This window comes from Leopardus geoffroyi, chromosome A3, assembly GCF_018350155.1.
Source record: "Leopardus geoffroyi isolate Oge1 chromosome A3, O.geoffroyi_Oge1_pat1.0, whole genome shotgun sequence".
Lineage (NCBI taxonomy): Eukaryota > Metazoa > Chordata > Mammalia > Carnivora > Felidae > Leopardus > Leopardus geoffroyi.
This window is the reverse complement of record NC_059336.1, coordinates 124,328,194-124,353,750: the sequence shown is the minus strand read 5'-3', so window position 1 is coordinate 124,353,750 and position 25,557 is coordinate 124,328,194. Positions and strand designations below refer to the sequence as shown.

Genomic DNA, 25,557 nt, shown 5'->3' with positions numbered 1-25,557 from the left:
CTGACCTGGCCTACTAATCTAACTCTGGGCCAATAGCACAATGTCTTATCTACTAAAACCTTCACAATATCTTGATATTTGGTAGAAGAAGTTAAACCCCACCTTGTTGTTCTTCAAAAATGCCTTGGGTATTTTTGGCTCTCTGCAGTTCCATACACATTTTGGAGCTGCCTATTCAGGTTCCACGAACATCTCATTGAGATTCTGATTGTATTCAATTTATAAATTGAGGAGAAGTAATATCTTTACAATACTGAGCTTTCCAAGCCATGAACATGGGATAGTTCTCCTTTTATGTGTCTCTGAAAATGTTTTAGACATTTTACATATAGTCATCTTGCACAACTTTGTCAGAGTATTAGGTACTTATATTTTTATGCTATTGTAAATAGGATATTTAAAAAAATTCATTTTCTAAGTGGTTGTTGCTTATATATATGATACAAATAATATTTACATGTTGATTTTCTGTCCAGCAAAATTTAAAGTCCCTTATTGGTTCTAATAACTTGTCTGCAGATTCTTCTGAATTTTCTAAGTACACACTCATCCACAAATAATGGCAGTGTTGTTTCTTCCTTTCAAATCTTTTTATCTTTTTTCTTTTATATTACCCGAGTTAACCAAAACCTTAATACAATGCTGACAGAAATAATTCTTGTTTCCAAACAAAAAAAAAACTTTTTCCCAATGTAATCACTAAGAAGCACTATGTGTACTGAAGGTTTTCTACAGATATACTTTGTTGGATTAAAAACATTTCCTCTATTCCTAGTTTGTTAATTGGTTTTTAAAATCATAAATGAATGTTGAATTTTATCACTTACCTTTTTTGTACCTATTGGATGGTCATATGACTTTTCTCCTTTCATTTATTAATGTGGTAAACCATCAATTGATTTTCTTTTTTTTTTTAATTTTTTTTTTAATGTTTATTTATTTTTGAGACAGAGAGAGACAGAGCATGAAGGGGGGAGGGGCAGAGAGAGAAGGAGACACAGAATCAGAAGCAGGCTCCAGGCTCTGAGCCATCAGCCCAGAGCCTGATGTGGGGCTCGAACTCACGGACCGCAAGACGGTGACCTGAGCTGAAGTCGGACGCTTAACCGACTGCGCCACCCAGGCGCCCCACCATCAATTGATTTTCTAATGTGAAACTAACTTTTCATTCTTGGGATAAACCCACCAGGGTCATGATACATCTTTTTTACATGGTCTCCTAGTACTTTGTGTAGGACTTCTCTGTGTGTTGATTAAGTGAGCCTGGTCTATAACTTTCTTTTCTTATATTATTTTTTTCCAGGTTTGGATGTAAAAGGTTTGCTAGTTTGAAGAAATTGAGTTGGAGAGTATGGTGTCCTCTTCCATGGCCTAGAGGATTTCATAAAATAATAATGATTTATTCTCCGAATATTTGATAGAACTCACCAGTGAAGCCTAGAGTGTATTTTTAGAAAGATGTGCCTACTAAAAAACAAAACAAAAAGCTGTACCTATTGATGAATTCAATTTCTTTAATGTCTTAGGACCATTCAGGCTTTTTAAAAATTCTTCTTGAATCTGTTTGATGTTAACTTTTCCTACAGGTTTGTCTATTTCATTTAAACTTCAAAAATTATTAGCATAAAATTATTTATAATATCCTGCAATTATACTTCAATCTCTGGACAGTCAGTAGCAATATCCCTCCTTTCATTACTGATACTATTAGTGCCTGATAGAGTAAACCTTTACAATTATGAAGGAACTATCTTCACTTCTGTTAATGCTTCTCCCTTAGGGGTTATTTTAATATTAACATAGCTACACCAGCTTTCTTTTGATTAGAATTTTCAAGATGTAACTTTTCCTACTCTTTTACTTTCTACCTTTCTATGACCTTATATTTAGAGAATATATTTGGATTATTTTTCTCTATCTAACCTGAAAATCTTTGTCTTTTACCTAATATGCTTAATACTTTTACTGCATTTTTATTTAAATAATTCCTAGTATTTTGAAGCTACATCTAAAATATAAACCTAAAATCCTACGTTGTTGCTTTTTATTTTTTGTATATCCTCACCTTATTTTTTTCTTCTTTCTTACTATTTTTTTTGCATGAGAAAGATACAAATAATAAAAATATAATTGATAGTAAGTATTAAATAATTGAGTGATACAAAAAATGAATAAAGAATATATGTCAGTAAATCACAAAAATGATTAATAATTCTAAAGTAATATATGACAATTTAAGGAATGGAGATGAATAATAATATAATAAGAAAAATGCATATGTTAGTAAAATGTCCGCGGTGGCAGAGGGAAGAAATAAAATAATGAAAGAAGATTAGGACTTGGTGGAAGTGACAGTATTCCCTTAAACAGGGTGTTGAGTGAAAAGTGACATTTGAGCAACGTCAGTCATGGAGTAAGCTGGGAAATATTTGGAAAAAAAGTTTTTCTGGGAGAGGGAGGAGCAAGTCAAGTGCAAAGGCCGTAAGACAGAACCTAATTTGTTGTGTTGAGCAAAAGCAAGGAGTACAGTGTCACTGGGGTGGGGTGTGTAAAAGGAGAGCATTTCACGTTGTAATCACAGGGGCGGCAAGGGGACAGGGGATGAGGGTCTAATAGGACTTTGAGTTTTACTCTGGGTAGCCGAGGAGCCTTTGGAGGGTTTTGGAAACAGAGGTGGTATGTCTGACTTCCATTTTAATAGAATTACTCTGGTGTTTAATATTATCTCAAAGGTACTAAATCAATGAAATCAGACAAGATAAAAAAATGAGTTCTAAATATTGGAAAGGCAAAATTACCATATGACTTTTGTTTAAAATATTAAAAAAATATCTCATGTATAAAAATAATAGCTAAGTACAAATGTAAGAAAAAATGTAGTGCTTATCTAAAAAAAATTTTATACACAAAGGGGCATTTCTTTGTTCTTCTGTTGCAAAAGAGATACAAATTCTTCCACCAAGTTAATTTATTAATTCATTTCAGTCCCAATTAAAATACTAAAACATGGTTGTTATTTTGAAATTTAATGAATTATATTAATGTTAATTTGGAAAATGACATGCATTAACCATCTAGGAATTCTGAAAAAGAAGAGAAGGAGATTAGCTCTCCTAAATATTAGGCAGATTATGAAGCTACAATAGTTAAAACTGTATGATATCAGAAAAGGATCACATAATTCAGTGGAACAAAAAGGAGTCTCAAAACAAACCTGAAATACATGTGGGAATTAAATTTAGCATAAAGGCATCGGTGGAGAAAAAAAGGAGTTGTTCATTAAATGCAGTAGGGAAAACTGGAAAAAAGAATTATTTGGAACAGCAAAGGGCTGGAGATGAGAGTTCATAATGAGGAGTGGCCCCACATATTGTGGTGCACCCATACAACGGAACATTATACTACAATGAGACGTCAGATAGATTTGCACCTGCAGACAACAAGGATTTCCAATTTCTCTCTCTTCTTTGAAACCAGCTGGTTGGGATTTAGCAAGCTTTAAATGAGACATTCTATGCATTTGGGCTCATATGCTCTTTGGGCTTTTAATTCAGAAAACACAAAGGTGATTTTGCTTATTTTCAGGTTCCTCAACTATGTCCTATAAATGATACCTGGAGATGTCACTAGATAGTGCAGTCTCCCTCCACTAACTGGACTTTAACTGTTGAGCTCTCAGTCTTATTCCCTCATCTGGGCAACTTTTACACTATATTAGTAAATAACCAAACCAACCACTATCAGGGATTTGGTTAAAAAAATAATTCCAGGGAATAATGTGAGATCACTACCTTTAATCCTAATCCCTAAACCTTCTGCCATTTATAGAATAGCACCATGGATGATGAAGGAATATATGCAGAACTAGGACCTTTAGGCACTACAATTCTTCATTAGGAAAGTAAAACTATTATGTTCTATCGTACTCTGTTTGTCAAAGCAGAAAAATATGTTAAATGGGAAAGCTAGAAAGAAATGTTTTTGTTTTTTTTTCCCCCTCCTGGCCAATCCACAGTTAAACAAGAACAATCACCTAATGAAAATTATCTGTTTTTTTTTAATGTTTATTTATTTTTGAGAGAGAGAGAGAGAGAGAGAGCGCACGCGCACAAGGAGGGGAGCAGCAGAGAGAGAGGGAGACACAGAATCCAAAACAGGCTCTAGACTGAGCTGTCAGCACAGAGCCCAACGCGGGGCTTGAACCCACAAACTGCAAGATCATGACATGAGCCAAAGATGGACGCTTAACCGACTGAGCCACCCAAGCGCCCTGAAAATGATCTGTTTTCTAAGAAGTCTGGTAGTTTAGTCCTTTATTATAACTCATTGCTCATTTTAGTTTCAAGTTTATTCACTTCAAAACAATGGCTTCCTTGTGATTATTAAAATGTCCTTAAAAGATTTAGAGAATATAAATGGTTAATACAGTTACTGTCCTACTAAAAAATATACCATACAGATTCCATACTAGTTATGTAACCCACAATATAAAGGAACTTCGGACTGATCAAATCAGCTGGCAGAAAGAGGAAGCAATCCGTTACTTTGTATAAATGATCCATTACTGTGACCCATGTTAAACAAAACTGCATGCAAGGGAAACTCTAAAAATACACGAGCAACTACAGGGTTACATGTGGTTGATTTATATCAATAACAAAATGAGAATTAAAGTGCACTCTGAAATCATGGGAATGTACCGAAACAATAAGGAAGTTCTAATATATACTCTGAATGCATCATTGCCTCTCAAAACTATAAGAAGACCAAAGATTGTTTATCACAACTAATACTTAGTTGATGAGACTGGTTTTCCTCTTTTGCCTTTGGAGAACAACAGTTATTACCTGTTGGGTGAAACTTATACTTTCCTTAGATACCATAATAGTAACTTCAATGAAATTTATAGCCCAAATTTGATAGGATAAGCCACAGTAATAAAAATTTCTTTTATTCATATAGAAACCCATTGGCAAAAAAATCACCAAGGTCAAGAAAGTGTACCCAATTTTATAACACAGCTGTGCAGAGAAGGTTTCCAAATCTGTGTACATGACAAAACATTTTCTTATGTTACTGTCTCATTAAAGAAAGAACTTCTAGGCTGGCCAATTCATTCTACTCTAAGGAAACATTTTCATATATTTTACATTCTCTTGAAATCTACCAGAGTCAACTTTGATGATGAAGCACAACCATGTTTTCTTGACTAGTACAGGAAAGTAAATATACACATTGGGACTTTTTATAGAGGTACATTTTGGGGGATTAGATATAGTATTTTGATGTTTATTTTTCCTGAATTTATTATTATTATTAATTACTTTACAGAAAGGAAGTTAGGAACAATTTGAACTATAGCCATAAGGTAAGATGCATGATGTTCAGGTGTGGGTTGTATGCAATCTGTTTCATTAAATGGGTATTTTTTTCTTAAAGAGTAAAATCCAAAAAAACCATCAATGAATTTTACTGTTCAGATAATGTACTACAGATGCATCCATTCTTCTAGGGTGCAGCAAGGATGCCTCTATGATAGGACTAAATGAAGCCCATGCTCCTTTAACATGGTCAAAAGAACAGCATCACTGCTACTCTCCCTATTTGTTTATTAGCTGAGCCCACCTTCTGTCGTAATGTCAGGGTGCTTCTCCGCTGCACATGTTAAAAACAAGAATGGATGGCACACAGTTTTTCCTTCTATATGATTGCCAACATTGTTAAGACATGTTAGGAAACATGCACGATAAACCACATAGCCTTCAAAGATAAAGTTGCTAGGATCAGATCACAGACCTAGAAATAATCCTAGTTTAAACCTGTTTCTCTCTCTTTCCATAAGGCCATGTTTTCCTCTCCTGAGGATAAGACTATTCAGCTTATTTAATCACACATATGCAGTTTATAAACTGCAGATGCCATTCTATTCTAATGATCAAGTGCTTGCTTTTTGAGATCTTATATTTTGCTTAACAATTTCATACATGAGTAAGATAGGAATATGCCCCACAGTAAGAAAGTGCTTACAATAGCAGTGGTAGTGTTAGCTTACTACTTCCTAGGAACTATGCTAATGCACCCTGTGTACATTATCTCATTTAATACCTGTAACAAACTTATCAAGTAACTGTCTTCATTCCATAGATGAGAAAATGGAGGTTTAGCGACAAAGATGAGGTATGCAGTCAAGCATAACTTTAGAGCCCATGCCATTAATGACTATATACACTATATACTTGCATACAAAATAACTTCTTAGCAATCAATATTATCTGGTGACACAATTTCTTATGTTTGAGCCAGTCACTATCATTATTGTTAGAGGCATGCCAATATTTACAAGTGTTTTGAACCATTCAGCTTCAGAAATAACTAACCCTATGTCTTACGAAATAGAACATGGGATACTTCAACTATTGATTACTGAAAAAAATTATGCCGCTTCAACATGTTTTGCTTAAGAAAAAATTGGCGTTCGAGAAAATGACTACTTTTACCATTTTCCATGCATTTGAATTATAGTCATGACTTTCTGGGAAAGGGATTTTTCTACAATTTAACAACCTGAATGTAAAAAAAAAAAAAAAAAAAAGCCATTCCATGCATTTAATCTACATGTCAATGTTGCTAATTACAAGGAATGCTTGCATATTTGCAGGTATACTTATATCTTATGATTACACTTAAATGTTTAAAACACGGGTTCAAAATCTTCCCATAGCCCATTCTTCACAAGCTTTTGTCATTTTATACACTTCATATTTATTTTGAATGCAAAAACTCTCTCTTCTATTCAGCTTAATCTCTCTTGGAATTCACTTTCTTTTGAGTCTTTCAGATTCAGAATCACAAAGCACTCAAATAGAAAATAACGATGCTCACAGACCCTTGCAGTACAGCACTCCATGACACAGCATCTGTTGTTCTGAACTGAACTGTGTCCTCCAGGTAGCCTCAGAATGCAGCGAATGGTGACGACAGCAGACCCATCCTCATGTCTATGTGACTACCATGGGCTTTTGGCAATTTCAGCTCTTTCTTGGTTTCCAATGGCAAAGCGACACAGAATCTAAAAGGATGGTTTTACTGACCTAAAACCTGCTACTTGGCAATTCCCTAAACTTGGAGCTGGAGTAGCCTATGTGGGTCAGGAAACAAAAATTCCAATTGTTCAGCAGTGGGGTTGGGACTTTCCAAAATTAAAAACTCCAGTCTTTAAAAGCTTAAGCCAAGAATAACTGAGAAGGAAGGGTCATTAATTAGGCCTACTGCTTGTTTTTTGATTGATTGATTGATTCATTCATTCATTCACTGAGGATAAATTGGCACCTACCATATGCCAATGCTACGGTGAGTGCTGGAGACTCAATGGTGAATAAGTCAGAGAGTCTCTGCTTTCAGAGAACTTAAGTCTAAGCAGAGAGACATTTATAATAACGCAGGATGGGTAGTATGCTATGGGAAAGAAAGAGTACAAGAGAACCATACAATGGGCACCAGAAACCTCTGATTCATCATGGCCTAGAAACCTTTGAAAGGGGCTTTGGAAAGAGAAGCTGACAAATATTCACTGAGTACGTACATGAGCAAAGTGCTGACGACTTTGCTCAGGGTAATCCAGGGAAACCTGTACAAAAGACTCCTCCCCATTTAACTTTGCTGAAAGACACTGGGAAACATGTACACTTCAGTTTCATATACTAAAATGCCATTTTAGTACTTGAACTAAGATGAGCAAAGGTATCCATTACAGGTTTCCAGACCAAGGGAGAGCATAACAATGGAGAGGCCCACGGCCAGAGGCGCACTCTGGGTGCATGCCAAAGCAGCACACAACAAGGAATTTCTGCTCAGAAGCTGTCCCAGTAAACACTCCTAGCTTCTCAGAAGTCAAAAGGAAGGCTCACAGTACGGCTCTCAAGATTCATTTTATGTGGCGACAAGCACATCCAATAGGGAAGCTAAGACTCTAGGAGGCAGAAATGAAAACTTGGGAAAACAAGTTATTTGGCCCAAATAACTGAAGTTCATGCATACGCCCCCCATTACCAGCTTTGGTAATGAAACGGGTAAGGATCTATCCTTTCAGATCAGGAAAAAATAGATGTATCAAAGATGTATCTTAACATATCTTCTTCCTCATAGGTCTCTGAAGGGGGTGTTCCTGCTCCCACTGACACACAGATATAGCAGGTTCCTTATGGTAGTATCCCTCTTGGCTGTCTCCTAGGCTCAGCAAACACCTGAGGTAGTTTCCAAGTCCTCCCACATGCCTCACTGCATTCCTGAGACCTTAGCTTCTATGGAGCCCAGAGAGGGGACAAGTGCCTTGGGGAAGGCCCTTCCTTACCTTCTTGTAACAGGGGTGGATGCATTCCTGACAGCCTGTAAACATCTGCTCTTAAGAGTATTTGGCATACACACCCAATAGGTCACTAATTTATCAATTGAAAATGTTCTATGGTACCTGAAAATGCTATGTGATGGACAGGGGAATCATGTACAGTAAAACCTTGGATTGGGAGTAACTTGATTTGCAAGTGTTCCACAATATGAGCAAAGATTTCTAACAAATTATCTAACTTGATAAACGAGCGATGTCTTGCAATACGAGTAATACGTGACACTGAATGTCATGTGATCACAACTGTGCCGATGGTTCTTGAAATTCGCCTTGATATATGAGTGCTTTGGATTACAAGCATGTTTCCAGGATGAATTATGCTCACAAACCAAGGTTTTATTGGACTTTGTTATCAGCTTAAATTTTAGCCAGCAACTAATATTCTCTATATATCTGAGCGTGTATACACACATATAAATATAGTCAGTATATATACTGTATATGTATATATATATATATAGTATATATACACCCCTACACTAGATACACGAGAGAACACAGACACAGAGACAGATGGAATATGAGAGGGTAGGGAGAGGGAGAACAAGTAGTAAAGCAAATGAGGTAAAATGATAACTATAAATGTAGATAAAGTGTATATGGTATTTTTTTTAAGTTTATTTATTTATTTTGAGAGAAAGGGAGAGAGAATGTGCAGAGGAGGGGCAGAGAGAGGGGGAGACACAGAATCTGAAGCAGGCTCCAGGCTCTGAGCTGTCAGCACAAAGCCTGACCCGGGGTTCAAACTCAAGAACCGTGGGATCATGACCTGAGCCAAAGATGCTTAGCCGACTGAGCCACCCAGGCACCCTGTGTATATGGTGTTCTTTGTACTATTCTTATTCTTCCAACTCTTCTTTAAGTTTGAAATTGTTTCAAAATAAAGCATTAAATAATTAAGTACAGTCCACCACTGCCCTCTATCCCCAGCCATGGCACTTCCAATCCCCTTGGTCTTGCTCTACTCTTTATCAAGGTAGTATCACCATTGAACATATTAATTTGGGCATTTTTCATGTTTATTACCATTTCCCCTTAGCAGACTGTGAACTCTGAAAGCACAGAGCTTCCTTTCTGTTTTGTTCACGAATACCTTCACGTCTAGTACAGGGGCTCAGTGACAGTGCATGGCACCTCGTTGACTGAATGAATGCAGGTCTGGCTGACAGGGAGCAAATCTTCCAAAATGACTGCCTCATCCAATACCTTCAAGCAATTCCTCCTCTGCAAGCCAGCTCAGGACTACAGGTTTATTCTGTATAGAAACTGAAGGAGAGAGCTTTTGGAGCTGGGTCAGGCACAGAGAAAGGCAGAGGAAAGGGCCCACAGGAAAGACGGATCAAATGAAAGCTTAAACACTGAGTGCGGACACTCTCGCATGCAAACACCAGCCTCTCGTGCTGCTTTGCTCTGATGATGCTGCCCTTAGGGGGGAGATTTGTACGCTTTTTTGGAGAAAATGAATGGCTTCAGAGAAACACCATACAGACAGTGACACTGACAAATGCCACACAAAAAATGTCAGGATACCTGTCCAATCACCCTGCAACGAGGCTGACTCACTGATAAGGCCCACTCCCACACAAAACCGGCAAGGATTTTCGGTGCTTCATTCTTAAACATGAAGAGATAACAAAGGAATGTCAGACATTTGAGCAAAGCTTCAATTATACTACACAGATCAACAAAAACAAAATACGAAAAAAGGAATCCAGAATGAATCGCGATAGTACAAAAAGTGCAACAAAACTCCAAAAATTTGTTCTCCTCAGAAAGAGAAAGCGAGTGAGCCATAAAATAAAAGGGACACTACAAAAAGGGAAAAAAGAACAAGAAGTTATCTTAGAAATTATTTGCATGAAGGCTAAAATTAAAAGTTTAGTTATATAAATTATAAGAAAAAGTCGGGAAAATATCCCATATTTCTCAATGTACAGAATGAAAAAGCAGGGGTGGGGGGGAGAAGAAAGAGATTGATAATGGAAAATAAAATAAATCAAGAGAATCATTTCTGGATGTTTAATATGTAAATAATGAGACAACAAGGAAAAAAAATATACAGGAGAGGGTTTTGGTACATAAGGATGCCAGTTTTCAAATCAGAAAGGATAAACAGTCCAAAGAATATCATCATAAAATGTAATAATGGGGATAAAGTAAAGATCCTAAAATTGCCCAGAGAAAAAACAAGTCACATAAAGAATCAAAAACTCAAAATGGTATATTTTTCAACAGCAGAGCTTGAAGAACTTAAAGCCAGGCAACAGCCGGTCACAGTGGAGCAGGGAGGGCAGACTAGCTTACTGCAGAGCAATCGTCCTGCCAAGAACAATTAGAAAAGCTGGAAAAAGTATTTTCTTAAAGTGCCTTTGAAAGCATCAAAGGCAGAAGAGACTGAAAGGGCCAAAATTCTAGAGAAAAAGGAAACTCAAGAGAGGTGTGTTGAAACAGCTTTTCTTATTTACCAATTTGTGAGCAGTAGCTAAGAGGACAAGAGGCTGACATATAATATGGCTCAATGGTCTAAATTTGGGCATTTGGTGCCCATTAAAGAGAAGGCACCCTAGCCTTTCAGTGGGAACTACCAAAGGGCTACCCCCTAGAAGTAGTGACCAACTGGAAATAGACCAACTTTCACAAAGATATTGTTAGTTTAGCCTGATTCCAGATGGCATTAAAGTGATCATCCCTCGGGGCGCCTGGGTGGCGCAGTCGGTTAAGCGTCCGACTTCAGCCAGGTCACGATCTCGCGGTCAGTGAGTTCGAGCCCCGCGTCGGGCTCTGGGCTGATGGCTCAGAGCCTGGAGCCTGTTTCCGATTCTGTGTCTCCCTCTCTCTCTGCCCCTCCCCCGTTCATGCTCTGTCTCTCTCTGTCCCAAAAATAAATAAACGTTGAAAAAAAAAATATATAAAGTGATCATCCCTCACCATAATTGCTAGTCAAAAGCAAAAGGAAATTCTCCATGGAGGAATCTAGAAGCCTCATATTGTCGTAACAATTTTTCACATAGAACGTCAGGTATTCAATTAAAAAAAAAAAAAAAAAAAAGAACAGCTTACTAAGCAATGATGGTTCATTTTCCATGTCAACTTGGCTGGGCCATGGGATGATCAGATATTTGGTCAAACGCTATTCTGGGTGCATTGGTGAGGGTGTTTTGAATGAGATAAATATTTGAATCAGTAGACCACGTCAAGCAGACTGCCCTCCCTGATGTCAGGTGGCCTCATCCAGTTAGCTGAAGGCCTGAATAAAACAGAAAGACTGAGTATGAGAGAATTCTTTCTGACGACTCTTTCTGAGCCCGGACATTGTTTTTCTTCTGCCTTTGGACTCTGAGACGTGAGCTCTTCCTGGGTCTCTAGCTTGCCTGCTCTGGGACTAGAACTGATACACCACCTGCCTCTCCTGGGTCTCCAGTTTACCGACTACAGCTCTTAGGACTTGTCAGCCTCCAGGATTGCGTTAGCTAATTCCTTAGAGTTAATCCCCTTCTATATGCACACATATCCCACTGGTCCTGTTTCTCCGGAGAACTCTGACTCCTACACAAATATACTGAGGGACAAGAAGACATGACCAAAAACAAAGAAGGGGACAGCAGGAAAGAAATGCAGCAACATGAGACTTGGATACTGAGATTATCAGACACAACAGAAGTTTAAGAATTTGTAACAACAAAAATTACAAAATGGAAATTTTATAAGCAGAAACTAGAATAACTGAATTGAGAACGCAAAAGTTGGGTTTAAAAGTTTATATGTAGCAGAAGTGAAGATTGCTGAACTGAAAAGCAGTGTAGGAGAAAATATGTAGATTGGGGTGGGGAGAGAAAAAGAGTTCTTTTATGTAAATTATACCCCAACTTAAAAAAAAAAGAAAAGCTTAAAAATCTGATAGTATCAAATGAATTACAATACCTATGATGCAAGGTGGAATATATAAGAATTGTGAAAAAAAGGTTTCAAAGGAAGGACAATAAAAATGACCAAGGAGAATCAGGAGAGTTCTGACAAGAGTCTGCATCTGAGATGATTTTAGAAGACGGGCAGAAGGCATCTGTTGGGTGCTGGGAGGAAAAAGCAGAAAAGAAGTGGATAAGAGGAAGTGATAATAGCTAGGAGGGAGCACTAGGTATGCACTGGCAGGCACAGGGACTACGGCCACGGGAGACCATCTCTCTCAGAGGACCTTGAGGAACATTCCCCTGCAACTCAGATAACCAGAATCTGCCCTAAGATTTCATGAAATCACTTCTGAGTCAGCATCAGTCAACATTTGTATGATGTTATGGAAGCCGTCAGAGCCTTTCTCGCCTGCAGTGGGGCTCACAAAGCTCCTCAGTATTTCCCTAAGGGTACTGAGCAATGGAAAAGGAAAAGGTTGAATCTCTAACACTCAATTTGGTTTACTATAGAGGCTCTCAGGACTCTACTGGTGAGGAGATAAGTTAAAATTATTTGTTGAAATGGAGTTTCTGGACTATCTACAGACTTCATTTATGCGTGCTCCCTCTGGTCTCTGTAAAATTGATACTGGGAATGCTGTATTGTCTGCTTTCCTAGGGACAGGCTGCCAGAAATGATGCTGGCTTCAATCTTTATCCCTTCATCAGTGTATCTTTCTGACACCTGATAATCTGGCTTCTTCCCAACCCAATGCAGTTAGTCTGAACTGGCTTGGAATGCAAGATCTCAAGGCGACCACATTTTCTTCTTGTGAAGCATCTCCGCTTCAGTGCCTGCTGGGCTTTTTCCACTTGAGGGAATTTGTTGTGGCCTACGTTACATATTGCTCACAGATTTTCGGTCAGAGCAAGAAGGGAGGGGGAAGGAGCCTCATGCACTGGACAACCATACTAGAGAGCCTTTTCCTTCCCTAAAGACCACATTCGCAGTTCTCATCTCCATAGGTTGATAGACCTAAAAAAGAATCTTCTGGCTAAAATGAACACTAGCCACAGAAGAACTTCACAGAATCTTGTTCATCTGTTTTTAGACTTTTGCAGATTCTCTCTTCTCTGACTGCTGTGCTCCATCCACTAAGGCTCTACGAGTCTGTATGTCTGTGAACACCCAGTTCACTGGCATAACAAGGTCTAAATGTAGCAAGGTATGAGCATATTTTTCATACCTGTATCCTTCTAACTGTGAGGGTATTCATAAAGATAACCCTCTGCCTTAGCACTGGCACTCACTCATATCCCAGAGCTTCTTAGAGTCCTAGCCACTATGAACCTTATAGTCCGATGAGATTTGAATAGGGCTGTATTGTTCTGAAAAGGAACCTTCTTTACTCTAGCAGTATGATGAATGATGAGTTAATCCCAACTGTGATTTTTTTAAAAAAAATCACATTCAAATAACAATCATGAAGAGACCATCAAAACACATACCTATCAACAATCGAAATTATTCTGGGAGTGGTGGGGGGACACAGGTTAATAAAAAATCACCAGGAAGGACAAAAGCCTAGCTGACTGAGTAGAGGATGAAGAGTAGGTAGGACAGGTAAGACCTGAGCATTGCTGATACTGCGAAAGATGCGGCTACCGACTTGGTGACAGTACTGGTCTTAGGGGTGGGTTTTCCTGCAGAGAGACCAGGAAGTTGACCTCACCTTTTTACTTTTCACCCTTTTATTTGTTATCGATTGCTGTCTAACAAATTACCAAAACTTTTCTCTCCTGAACCAACTTTCTGTTATGAACTCTTACAAAGTGCTTTCTTAAAAAACAAAGAAAATACATAATCATTAAATGCTTATAGCAGTGAAGAAACATATGCCATTAAAGGAAATTTTAAAAAGTTTTTTTAATGTTTATTTTTGAGACAGAGAAAGAGACAGCATGAGCAGGGGAGGGGCAGAGAAAGAGGGAGACACAGAATCCAAAGCAGGCTCCAGGCTCTGAGCCGTTAACACAGAGCCCAAAGTGGGGCTCGAACCCACGAACCGTGAGATCATGACCTGAGCTGAAGTCGGACGCTCAACTGACTGAGCCACTCAGGCGCCCCGAAAGGAAAATTTTAAAACACAAAGTTAATAGAAAAAAAATCACCCCCAAACTCACCACTCAAACACAATCACTATATTCACCTTGGTTATTTTATTTTCAAGCTTTTAAATGTATGTTTTCATTTAATATTTTAATACTCTCCTTAACATTCTATCACTCTTGTGTACTACAGTACCCTTCGGGGATATATTTTGATAGTTGCACATTCTATAGTCCACTTAACCTTTCCTTTAGGGCAGAACATTAGGGTGTTTCCAATTTTTTGCTACAACAAATCACAAGTTTTTGTACATGAGTTTTTTCTCTATCTTTGAGATTTTTTTCTTAATATAGATTCCAAAGAAAAGAATTAGTAGGTTCAAAGGGTATGGACATTTTTTATAGGAATTATTTTTTTCTGATAACACACAGTCATTGTAAAATAGCAGAAACAATATAGAGTCTCTACCTCCAACATACCCTTAACTCTAAACCCAGAGATCTCTAATACAAGCCACCTGGTGTTTACCAGTTCAGACTTTCTAAAAGTGTATACAGAAGTATATACACATACAACATTAAACTTTTCTTAAATACTGCTACTATTGTAGCAGCTCATTTTGATAACTGTTGAGGTCCATTTAGCAAGCATTATGAAGTGCTTCTATATACTCAATAAGCAGACATTATTAAGTACTACCATATACTAATTTATTAAGCACTGTGTCATGTATTGTGCTAGGTACATATTTTTTGATAGATTTTATTAGCTCTTCTTTAGTGAATTATCTGTTCATGTCCTCTGTGCCTTATTGGAAAAGCTACTGTTCTTTTTATTGATTTCTACAACTTCTCTATAATAAGAAGCTAACCTTTTAGCTTAGTGGCTAGGAGCATGGACTTTGGAGTCAAACACACATGGGTTCAAATCCTACCCCAGGCACTTACCAGCTGTCTAACCCTGAGCAAGTTACTTCTGTCTGAGGTCTCAGTTTCCTCATGTAGAAAATGGGAACAGGAGCTCCTCAAAGAGTTGCTGGGTGGATTAAGTGAGGCCCACAAATGATAACAACAGTAATATACTAACTGCCACAGCAAAAAATAGTTCATAATTTAATCTTTAATAATTCTAAATATCTACAAGAGAAGTAAGTATCTTCTACAAAATTTTATACCCTAATATGCAACAATGCATAACAGTTCAAATTTTCATTGTTTTCTTATTAGATAAAACAATATTGAGAGGAGGTGCTGTATTATTCTCTAAGCATGAAAACTCAAGTTAGATAGGTTTAAAATGACCTACATAAAATCATGATCTATCCACACTTTTCTGTAAACAATTTCACGTTCAGTTTAAAAAGCTACGTGTTGAGCTACAAAAGCAATTTATGGTACATTTAGTATGTTAAGTCTGTCTACTACATCAACCTTCAAAGTTACATTTACTTTTTTGCCTTCCTGAAATTTAAGATCTTACAAACCAACTGTAAAAAAAAAAAAACATTTTGGGGACAAAGAAAATCTGAATATTGACTATATTAGATGATATCAAAGAATTATCATTTTGTTAGCTGTGATAATGACATGGCGATTATATAACAAAAAGCTCCTTTTTCAAGATGCCCAATGAAGTCTTTATGGGTAAAATACCATGAGGGCTACAATTCAACTGAAAGTATTTAAGAAAAAAAAAAAGGCAAAGGTAACAAGATACTAGTAGCTATATTAATCTGGATAATGGGTTCTGTAAATTCATTATACAATTACAATTATTTTTATTTTTCTGTTTGAAGTTTTTCATGATAGAAATTTTAGATGATCAATTTAAAAAGGAGTCTCTTTTTCCTTTCCATCTATATTAGCTTAGATAGCTGTATTCGTGCTTTGCTGAGATGGACTGCAACTGAATATAACTTTAAACTGCTTTATATTTTTTTAATGTTTATTTATTTTGAGACAGAGAGAGAGAGAGAGAGAAAGAGGAAGCAGGGGAGGGGCAGAGAGAGAGAGAGAGAGAGAGAGAGAGAGAAGAGAGAGAATCCCAAGCACACTCCACGTTGTCAGCACAGAGCCCAATGTGGGGCTCAATCCCATGAAGCATGGGATGATGACCTGAGCTGAAATCAAGAGTCGGATGGTCAACAACTGAGCTGCCCAAGCGCCCCACCTTTACACGGCTTTAAACTACTTAAACACCTTTCCCAGGCTATGTCTAAATTTCCTATCTCCAAAACAAGGTGGTTAGCTAAAGGCCCACATACAACAGTTGACTGATGACTTCCGCCACCAGAAGAACATTCTCAGAATTTGTTATAATGCCACAAATACAGCTACTTCAGTGCCTAGAGACACAATAACATAGGCATTGGGGTTTGCTGGAATGCAGAGGCCACTGCAAAACATAAGATTGAGAACTCGCACCCTGAAGTGTGGGGCTTAAGTCAGCTTCTGCTGACAGACTTCTGCTACCTTGCCACTTAAATCCAAGCAATTACAGTGAAATGTACGTTCCCACCCCAGGTTTGACCCTGATAACTCAAGGAAATGAGAAAATACTTCTTGGGAGTGTTGTTTCCCTGAACAATCTGGATATCCGTACCTCTACTCAAGAGGGTCACTGTGCTTGTGGATCGGATCGTAGGCAGAAAGAGCTAGGATACATGAAATACAGAAAAAAAGAACTTTCCTGTAGAGAACCTGATTAGCATTCCTCCTGCTTCCAAGGGAGGATGTGAGAAGACAGAGCTGACATGTTCCCGAAAGACCAGGGGTAGATTTAATTGTCCACGGAATCTCCATACGTTCTGTGTTCCCAGCTTCCGGAAAGTTTGGTGGGAGTGTGCATCAGCATCACCTGCAGCACGGATAGCTAGGTCTCAGCCCTAAAGTCTCAGATTCAGTACGTCTGAGTGGGACCCAATAATCTACATTGCTAACAAGACCCCAAGTAATGCTGATGCTGCTTTGAGAAATGCCGGCTTAGATATCTGAATGAGTGCCTCATATCATCTATTATATTCTACTCACAACTATGCCTGGGCCAGGAAGCGGTGGTGATAACATGAGTGTAGGCAGCATATAAGGCTGTCTGGCTAGTAGCCACTTCACTTCACTTGCCTTACTTGTTCCTTTAAACACATGTCATTAACTCCCAATATACTGGGTCTGTGAGAGGATGGGGAGAATTTTCCATATTTGATAGTACCATGGATACACAAATACTAAAATGGTTCAATATTTAAATCAGAAAAGTGCTCAGAAATACTCAGATGAAATGCATTAGATAAAGTACTAAGTATTAACATGCATGAAGAATGTTTTATTATAAACCCCTGTTTTCACTTTCTTGCAGCTTTCCAAAAAAATTAGCCCTTTGTGGTGAAATTTTCCATGCTTGGTTTCAGCCCAAAGGTGATTTTTTTTTTTTGCACAGTTTGAGAAAAATATATTAAATAGTTTTTGAGTTATGAAAAGATGAAAAAAGCCCACACAATTTTTCCACTTTGAAAGCAATTTTAGGATTTTTTAAAAAATATGCAGATGACTAAAAAATGGCTGAAGTCAAAAAGTTGAAACTTTCCATGTGTTCAGCTTTCAGCAAGGTAGTCTCCTGGGTAATTCAGAAAAGATAATGTGTATGCACACACATAAACAGATAAGTAAATACATTTAAATAAATGCATAAGTGATTGGTAAAATAGCATTTCATCATATTCTGTATAAACCTTCCTCAGAACAGGGGATTTATTATTTTCTGAAATGGAGTCTTTCACCAAGCAGAGTAGCTAGCTGTTGACTGCCTGACCTCTGTGGTTTTCACGTACCAGGGTTCACTCATGGTTCACAAGGACACAAGTGTGGCATTCCTGTGCACTGTGTCTACAGAACCACCCACTTCCTTCCATACTCCATCTCCCCTCTGCCCCCAGCTCCGTCCTAGGATTCTGATTGTCTTCTGAGTTCACTTTCTGCCTTTGGCCCATGCCTGAACACCAAGTCCCTTTATCTTCCTTGCTCTAGAAAACACACAGGTTCTCATTCCTCCTAATTCTCTCTGAACTCCCCATGAAAGCATCAACCTGCTTCCCATTAAAGTCTTCCTTGTGTATTTAAAGAGCTCAAGTATTAAAGAAACAGCAGTAGAAATCTTACATTTAGGTCCAAGAGGTTTTGGTGGTTTGTCAAAGTAACTTACTCTACCCCTTATCATCATGACCCCCCCTAGCTACCTCACCTGGAAAACAGATAATGGAAAAGTCAGAAAACAGAAGGCAGAATCCTGGTTCTGCCGCTTCATGGCTAACTGACATAAAAGTCAGACACGTAACTCTCTGGAACTATGGTCTCTCCATCACAAAATGGAAATAATTAGGTTGTTTCTTGTCCTTATTACATGCAAACTTGTTTTGCAAATTTCACATGAATGTTGGGTATAATTGTTAGTGATGACAATAGATCAATTTTAAAAACTGTTTCAGGTTTCTAGACTCAAATGAAGAACCAAGTTAAATCACAAAAACACTTTTGAAAGGGTTTAGTCCAAGACTAATAAAAATTCAATTTTCCTAGTTTTCAAGTGTGCAAGTTTAAGAGACAAATAGATGATGATGATCCTCCAACAAATGTTCCCATTTCTCTTTCATTCTCAACATCGCTCTCTGCATGGGCTATTCCTCTCAGCATGTGAAATGCTCTCCCACTTACAGGGAGAAAAATGTTCTCTTGACCAGTGTCCTCTTTAAATTATCATCTTGTCTCCTCCTCTTCACTGGCCAATTCCTGGAACATGATCCATTTATCACCTAACTGCGTACAATCTCCTTCTCCCACTATTTCACTACAAACGTTCTCTTATGGGTCATTAATGGCCTTCTGGTTACCAATACTAGAAGCTTGAAGTTCTCTTTGAACTCAACTCTGCTACCCTATTTCAGTTATCTATTTTTACATAATGTACCATCCCTCAACTTACAGTTTAAAACCACAATGATTACTCTTTCTTATTCTGTGGGGTCAGGAATTCAAACAGGGCTCAGCCAGACTTCTGTTCCATGTGGCATTGGCTGGTCACTCCCTGGGCTGCATTCAGTAGCAAATGAGATAGGCGGAAAGGTCCACAGTTTCACTCACACCTGGTTCCTCCTATGTGGCCAGCATGGGCTTTTTCACAGCATGATGGTCTCAGGCAGTTGGACTTTTGTATATGGCAGCTGGCTTCCAAGAGGGAAGAAATGGAAGCTCCCAGTCCCCTTAAGCTGAGAATTATCAGAATATCACTTCCACTGTATCCCATTGGTGAAAGTCACATGCCCAGCCCAAATGCAAAAGAGAAGGGAAAGGGAGTTCATCTCTTGAGAGAGGAATGGCAAAGAATCTTTGGCCATCTTTAATCCACCATCATTCCACATCTTCCTTGACATTCTCCTTTCTCTTCTCTTACTGAGTGGTACACTCCAGCTTAGGGTAATGGCTTTCAATTTTTTTTTAAGCTTAACTCACAGTAAGATATACATTCTACATTGTAATGTAGGATATCAACATACTCCATAAAAAGTGAAACAGAAGCTTCACAATACAATACACTAATACTTTCTATTCCACTTTATTAGATATATTTTTACAAATGCGATTTTATTGTTCACAAACAAGTTTCTCTGCTCTGAGGAGGATGACACTTTGCAGCCTCCTTACACTCTGCAGTCTGTTGATGGCAGACTTGGTCGTATAACTTGCTGTGTCTAGTGCTGTGTGAAGAGCAACAAATGCCACTTCCAGGCAGAGGTTTTAAAATGCAGTGGCTGGTTCATTATTTCCTTTTTATCTTCTGCCATGAGACTGGAATATTCCAGATGGAAGCTACTCCATCAATCTGGATTCTAGATTAAGAGTGCAAGGTGAGAACTACATGGGGCGACTAATCCCCAAAAGACTTGTATCATGAACAGTAAATAAACGTTTGTTGTTAAAAGCTACTGACCCTGTGTTACTATAGCACGGTCTACCCTATCTTGACTGAAGCCACTGCAGTGGCTTCAGAATCCACGAATGGACTGCAGTTGTTATTTTGGAAAATTATTACATCTTTTTCCTCTTCCTCTTCTTTTTTTTTAAAAAATTTTTTAAAAAATGTTTATTTATTTTTGACAGAGAGAAAGAGAGAGAGAGAGACAGAGCATGAGTGGGGGAGGGGCAGAGAGAGAGAGAGGGAGACACAGAATCTGAAGCAGGCTCCAGGCTCTGAGCTGTCAGCACAGAGCCCGATGTGGGGATCGAACCCACGAACTGGGAGATCATGACCTGAGCCGGAGTCGGACGCTCAACCGACTAAGCCCCCCAGGCGTCCCTCTTCCTCTTCTTCATCCTCCTCTCTATCAAAGAAAGTCATTCTCCTCATATATATCTATGACCTGTTTCTTTCCTCTCTTAACAATTTCCCTTGGCAAATTCCATATACTGTCTTCATTATTTCTCATCTGAACTAGTAGTAAACCTGCCCATCACTTGGTTGTTAGCTTCTTAGTCTACACTCTCTACCCAGTTCACTCTCCTTTTTCTTGAGACATTAATATATCTGATGCAGGACTATTATCATCACAGGTCCTTCAGTGGCTCCTTGCTGTCCAAGAAATAGAGTCCAAACCTCGAGCCCAAACTTTCTTGTCCCCACTTCTATCAGCCTCGGTTCTCACTTCCCACGGCTCCCTTCACGCACACTATGCTGCACCCTAATCAGATCGCTCACTGCTCTCTTCATGTGTCCAGGGAAAAAACCATTTTTTTTCATACTGTTCCCACCGCTTAGAATATATAACAACCCCCTACCACCCAAACATCGAACTCTCTACTCCTACACATTTCTAAGTACTAACTCAGTCTTCCCCTGCTCAAATACCAGCTCTTCACAAAGTCTTCCGATCTTCTCAGTGAGGGGCCATCTCTTTCTTCAAAACATTCAGAGCCTTAAGGTACCTCCTCATTTTGCCTTCCGTTTCTTAACACTTAATCTAGGGACAGGTCTCTCACAACAGTCACTTTGACATGTGAATGATCTCCTATTCTTCCCCCTCCCTCCAGTTTACCTCCACTGTTGATGTTATATGGATGTTTCTCACAAGCGTATCTAACTTTGACTGCAGACATGAAGGTTCATCAGAATAGTGGAAGTGCACCACAGTCTAAATAATCTCATTGCTTGCAGAATATTTTTTTTCCTTACTTCAGACAAGAGGCACTCTTAAATCAACACACATGTGATTTAACATGCTATTTTAACCCTTTCAGTAAAAATTTTCAAGCTTCTCAGCTGTACCTGCAGTGTGTTTTGAGTCTTGCAAATTTTGAGTACCTAAAACACCACCAGGGATCCCAAAAGAAACAAAAGAAAGCTCCGAGCAGTAACAAAATCAATGCACTTAATTTCATCAATTTTACTCTTGTATATTCATTTAAGACCTGTCCATCCTTAACACAAAATTCTAACATGGTTATCTTTTTTCTCTACTAGCAGCAAACTGCAGTAAGAAATTGCAATAGGGAAGAAACACGGAGCCTAACACTGAGGAAGGAGACAGAGAAACTGTAAAATAAACAGACAAGTTTTTATTCTTATTTTTTAAAAGCACTATTATATAAGAAACTTTAGGACATAGGAAACTTCCTTGGATTGTGTTTTACTATAGTATAATAACACTTTTTCAAAATGATGTCCTTGAACCACTAATTCCTCCATAATCAATATGCATTGTTGAAGGATGCAGATGCAGATAAGGATGCAGATAAATAATAAATTTTAGACACAGTTTTATCCAACTGGATAAAAGAACCTGGTGTTTCAAAAAGTGAGTTGAAGTAATCTGGAAATTTCATTTAGAGAGAAGACATTTTTGCCAAGCAGACAGACAAAGGAAGCTCTATGTTATTGTGCATTTTCCCCAAGAAAAGGCCAAATGATATAAAAAATTAAGGTTTTGAAGGATCTGCTATCCCTGGAAGGGAATGAAGTGTTTTCATAAAATGCTATATAAATACTTAGAGGAAAATAAAAGTTAAATTACTTGAGGTTCACCTCAAGACTCAGTGCTGAGTCTACTTAAGAATCATGGGCTCTCAGGGGCGCCTGGGTGGCGCAGTCGGTTAAGCGTCCGACTTCAGCCAGGTCACGATCTCGCGGTCCGTGAGTTCGAGCCCCGCGTCAGGCTCTGGGCTGATGGCTCAGAACCTGGAGCCTGTTTCCGATTCTGTGTGTCCCTCTCTCTCTGCCCCTCCCCTGTCCATGCTCTGTTTCTCTCTGTCCCCAAAAAAATAAATAAACGTTGAAAAAAAAAAATTAAAAAAAAAAAAAAAGAAAAAGAATCATGGGCTTTCAACTCCCAACCTTGAACTTTACGCAATTTACTGGCAAAATCAGATGGCACATTTTTTTTTAACATACATAGGATCAATGTTGAAAGAAGATTCTAAATAGTGGGGATAAGACTACTATTTCTGCTCTGATTACTCCATCTCTAGCTCCGAATTGCTAAAACAGCATTCATTCATGGAATCTCCTGTTCCCTGAGCTACAATGTAATGGACCACATGCAGCTTGTTGCGTATAGTCCACGAGTATAGTGAGCTATCAGCAGGCTCTGCTATCATCCTAAGTTTGAAAGACCCATCAAATATCTTCTTACACTCTCTTTATACCCACAGCTAACATAACTGGACCCCACCCCTGGATTCAGACAGAGCTGAGGCTGCATCCTGGCAAGGGACTGTGCTCTCAGTTCCCATCCATGAAAAGAAAGATGGGACAAGACTGTTCCCAAAGCCCATCTCAGTTCTAAGATCCTATGAGTCTAAAACTATGTTTATTATTAGAAGTTATGACAGCTACTATTTAACAGTCTTCCAAATATCTATTTTCTCCAGCTTCTATTTAAATTCTTTATTCTGGGGGCGCCTGGGTGGCTCAGTCGGTTAAGCGGCCGACTTTGGCTCAGGTCATGATCTCGCGGTCCGTGAGTTCGAGCCCCGCGTCGGGCTCTGTGCTGACAGCTCAGAGCCTGGAGCCTGTTTCAGATTCTGTGTCTCCCTCTGTCTCTGCCCCTCCCCTGTTCATGCTCTGTCTCTCCCTGTTTCAAAAATAAATAAGATGTTAAAAAAAATTTAAAAAATAAAAAAAAAATAAATTCTTTATTCTGGACATTACTGTCAAAACATAGAAAGAATTTCGATAATTCTATGTAACAAATTTGCTTAAAGAAACAAAAAGAATTTTAATTCTAGACTTTTAAAAATAGTCATTTTTTTTTGGTATATTTAAATATAGGTCAGATAATACATCTAAAGTGTACAATAAGTTACTTAAAATGATTTTAAGACCAAAGTTTCCTATAATTAGTTATAAAAATATTATAAAGAACTGAACCAAAATAAAACCAAATAAACCAGCTACTAAACTACACATATGTCTTCAAAATCTTATGGGAGTCAAATATTCCAGTAAAAATAACAGAAGAGATGGAAACACAAGTTTCTTATTATCACACTTCATATGTTATAAAACATAACAGCTAACTTATTTTTGGCAAAATGATTAGGGATTGCAACACTCTGGCTTACACAAACTTATTTGATTGTCCAATGCATCTTAAATGGAGCGTGTCATGCTAACTTCAGGCATGCAGGCACCATGCCGTCTTAGAGTAGCCCAGAGACACTGAAATTTCAACACTTCAGCAGGGATCACACCACCGATATTAACTGGGCCAGGTGTTTAAAGAGGGGTGGGGGGAACTTCAACAATGCAGTTAATTGAAACCAGATAAAGCTTTTGAATAATAATAAAAAAAAATCATACAGATGTTCACCCTCTTCCCCGGGTGACCTTTATGGACAATTTATCGCACGCGTTATTTTCTAGAAAACACCCGCTTTAAGAAAACACAGTTTCACGTGTCCCTCTGAAAACTCTATAATCACAGTATGAGTTATGTCTTCACAAACAGAGTATGTTAAGCTCATGTTTCATCTTCCTTTCCCCTTTTCACCACTATTCCAAGGGCAAGAACACCTGGAAGTAGAGCAACAATTAGAAAGCTCTAGAGCTAAAGGAGCTGTAAGAAGCTGCATTAACCTTAAGATGCATTTGTATTTTTTTCCCAGTAGATCTGTGAATGCATGCCAAAATGGAGAGATGGGTTCAAAACAGGTGTGTTCAACAACTGCTTTCAAATACGCACAAGAGAAACCATACGTCACATGCAGGATCGATGAGAAGCAAACAAAAACCAAAAAGATCGGTGATTAAGTTAATAGACTGTGAAGGACTCAGAAATGAATATTTTCTTCTCTATGTTTACAGAATAGTGTATTTGTCAGGGCTCCCCAGAAGGAAAAAACCAATAGGAGATACACACACACACACACACATGCACGCACGCACGCACACACAAAGATATAGATATATATAAAAGGAGATTTATTATAGGAACTGGTTCACATGATTATGGAGGCCAAAAAGTTCCACAATATGCCATCTGCAAGCTGGGAACCAGGAAAGCCAGTGGTATGATTCGGTCCGAGTTTGAAGGCCTGAGAACCAGAGGAGCTGATGGTGTAAGGCCCAGAGTTGAAGCCCAGTGAACTCAGAGCTCCAGTGTCAGAGGTCAGGAAAAGATGGAAGTCTCAACTGAAGAAGAGAGATAAAGAATCCTCCTTTCTTGAGTTTTGTTCTATTTGGGACCTGGATGGATTGGAGTATGCCCACTCACAATGATGAGAGCAAATCTTCTTTTCTCAGTCAACTGATGGAAATGCTCATCTCTTCTGGAAACATCCTCAGACATACTGAGAAATGTTTTACCAGCTATCTGGCTTTCCCTTAGCCCAGTCAAGTTGACACATAAAATTAGCCACCACAAATGGGGGCTCCTAGGTGGCTCAGTCAGTTAAGCATCAGACTCTTGATACTGGCTTGGGTCATGATCTCATGGTTTGTGAGACTGAGCCCCATGCCCAGCACAGAGCCTGCTTGGGATTCTCTCTCCCTCTCTCTCTGCCCCCACCCCCACACCTCTGCTTGTGCATGCACTCTCTCAAAATAAATAAATAAAAAAAATTAACTATCACAAATGGTAATGCTATTATTATTATTTCAAATATGCCAAGGAC

At 38.5% G+C, this 25,557-nt stretch overlaps 1 protein-coding gene across 2 annotated transcripts in view; it reads right to left on the bottom strand.

Annotated features, from left to right (window-relative positions):
- Positions 1 to 25,557, bottom strand: part of LDAH (lipid droplet associated hydrolase) — a 112,439-nt gene that overhangs the window by 40,903 nt on the left and 45,979 nt on the right. The window lies entirely within an intron of this gene.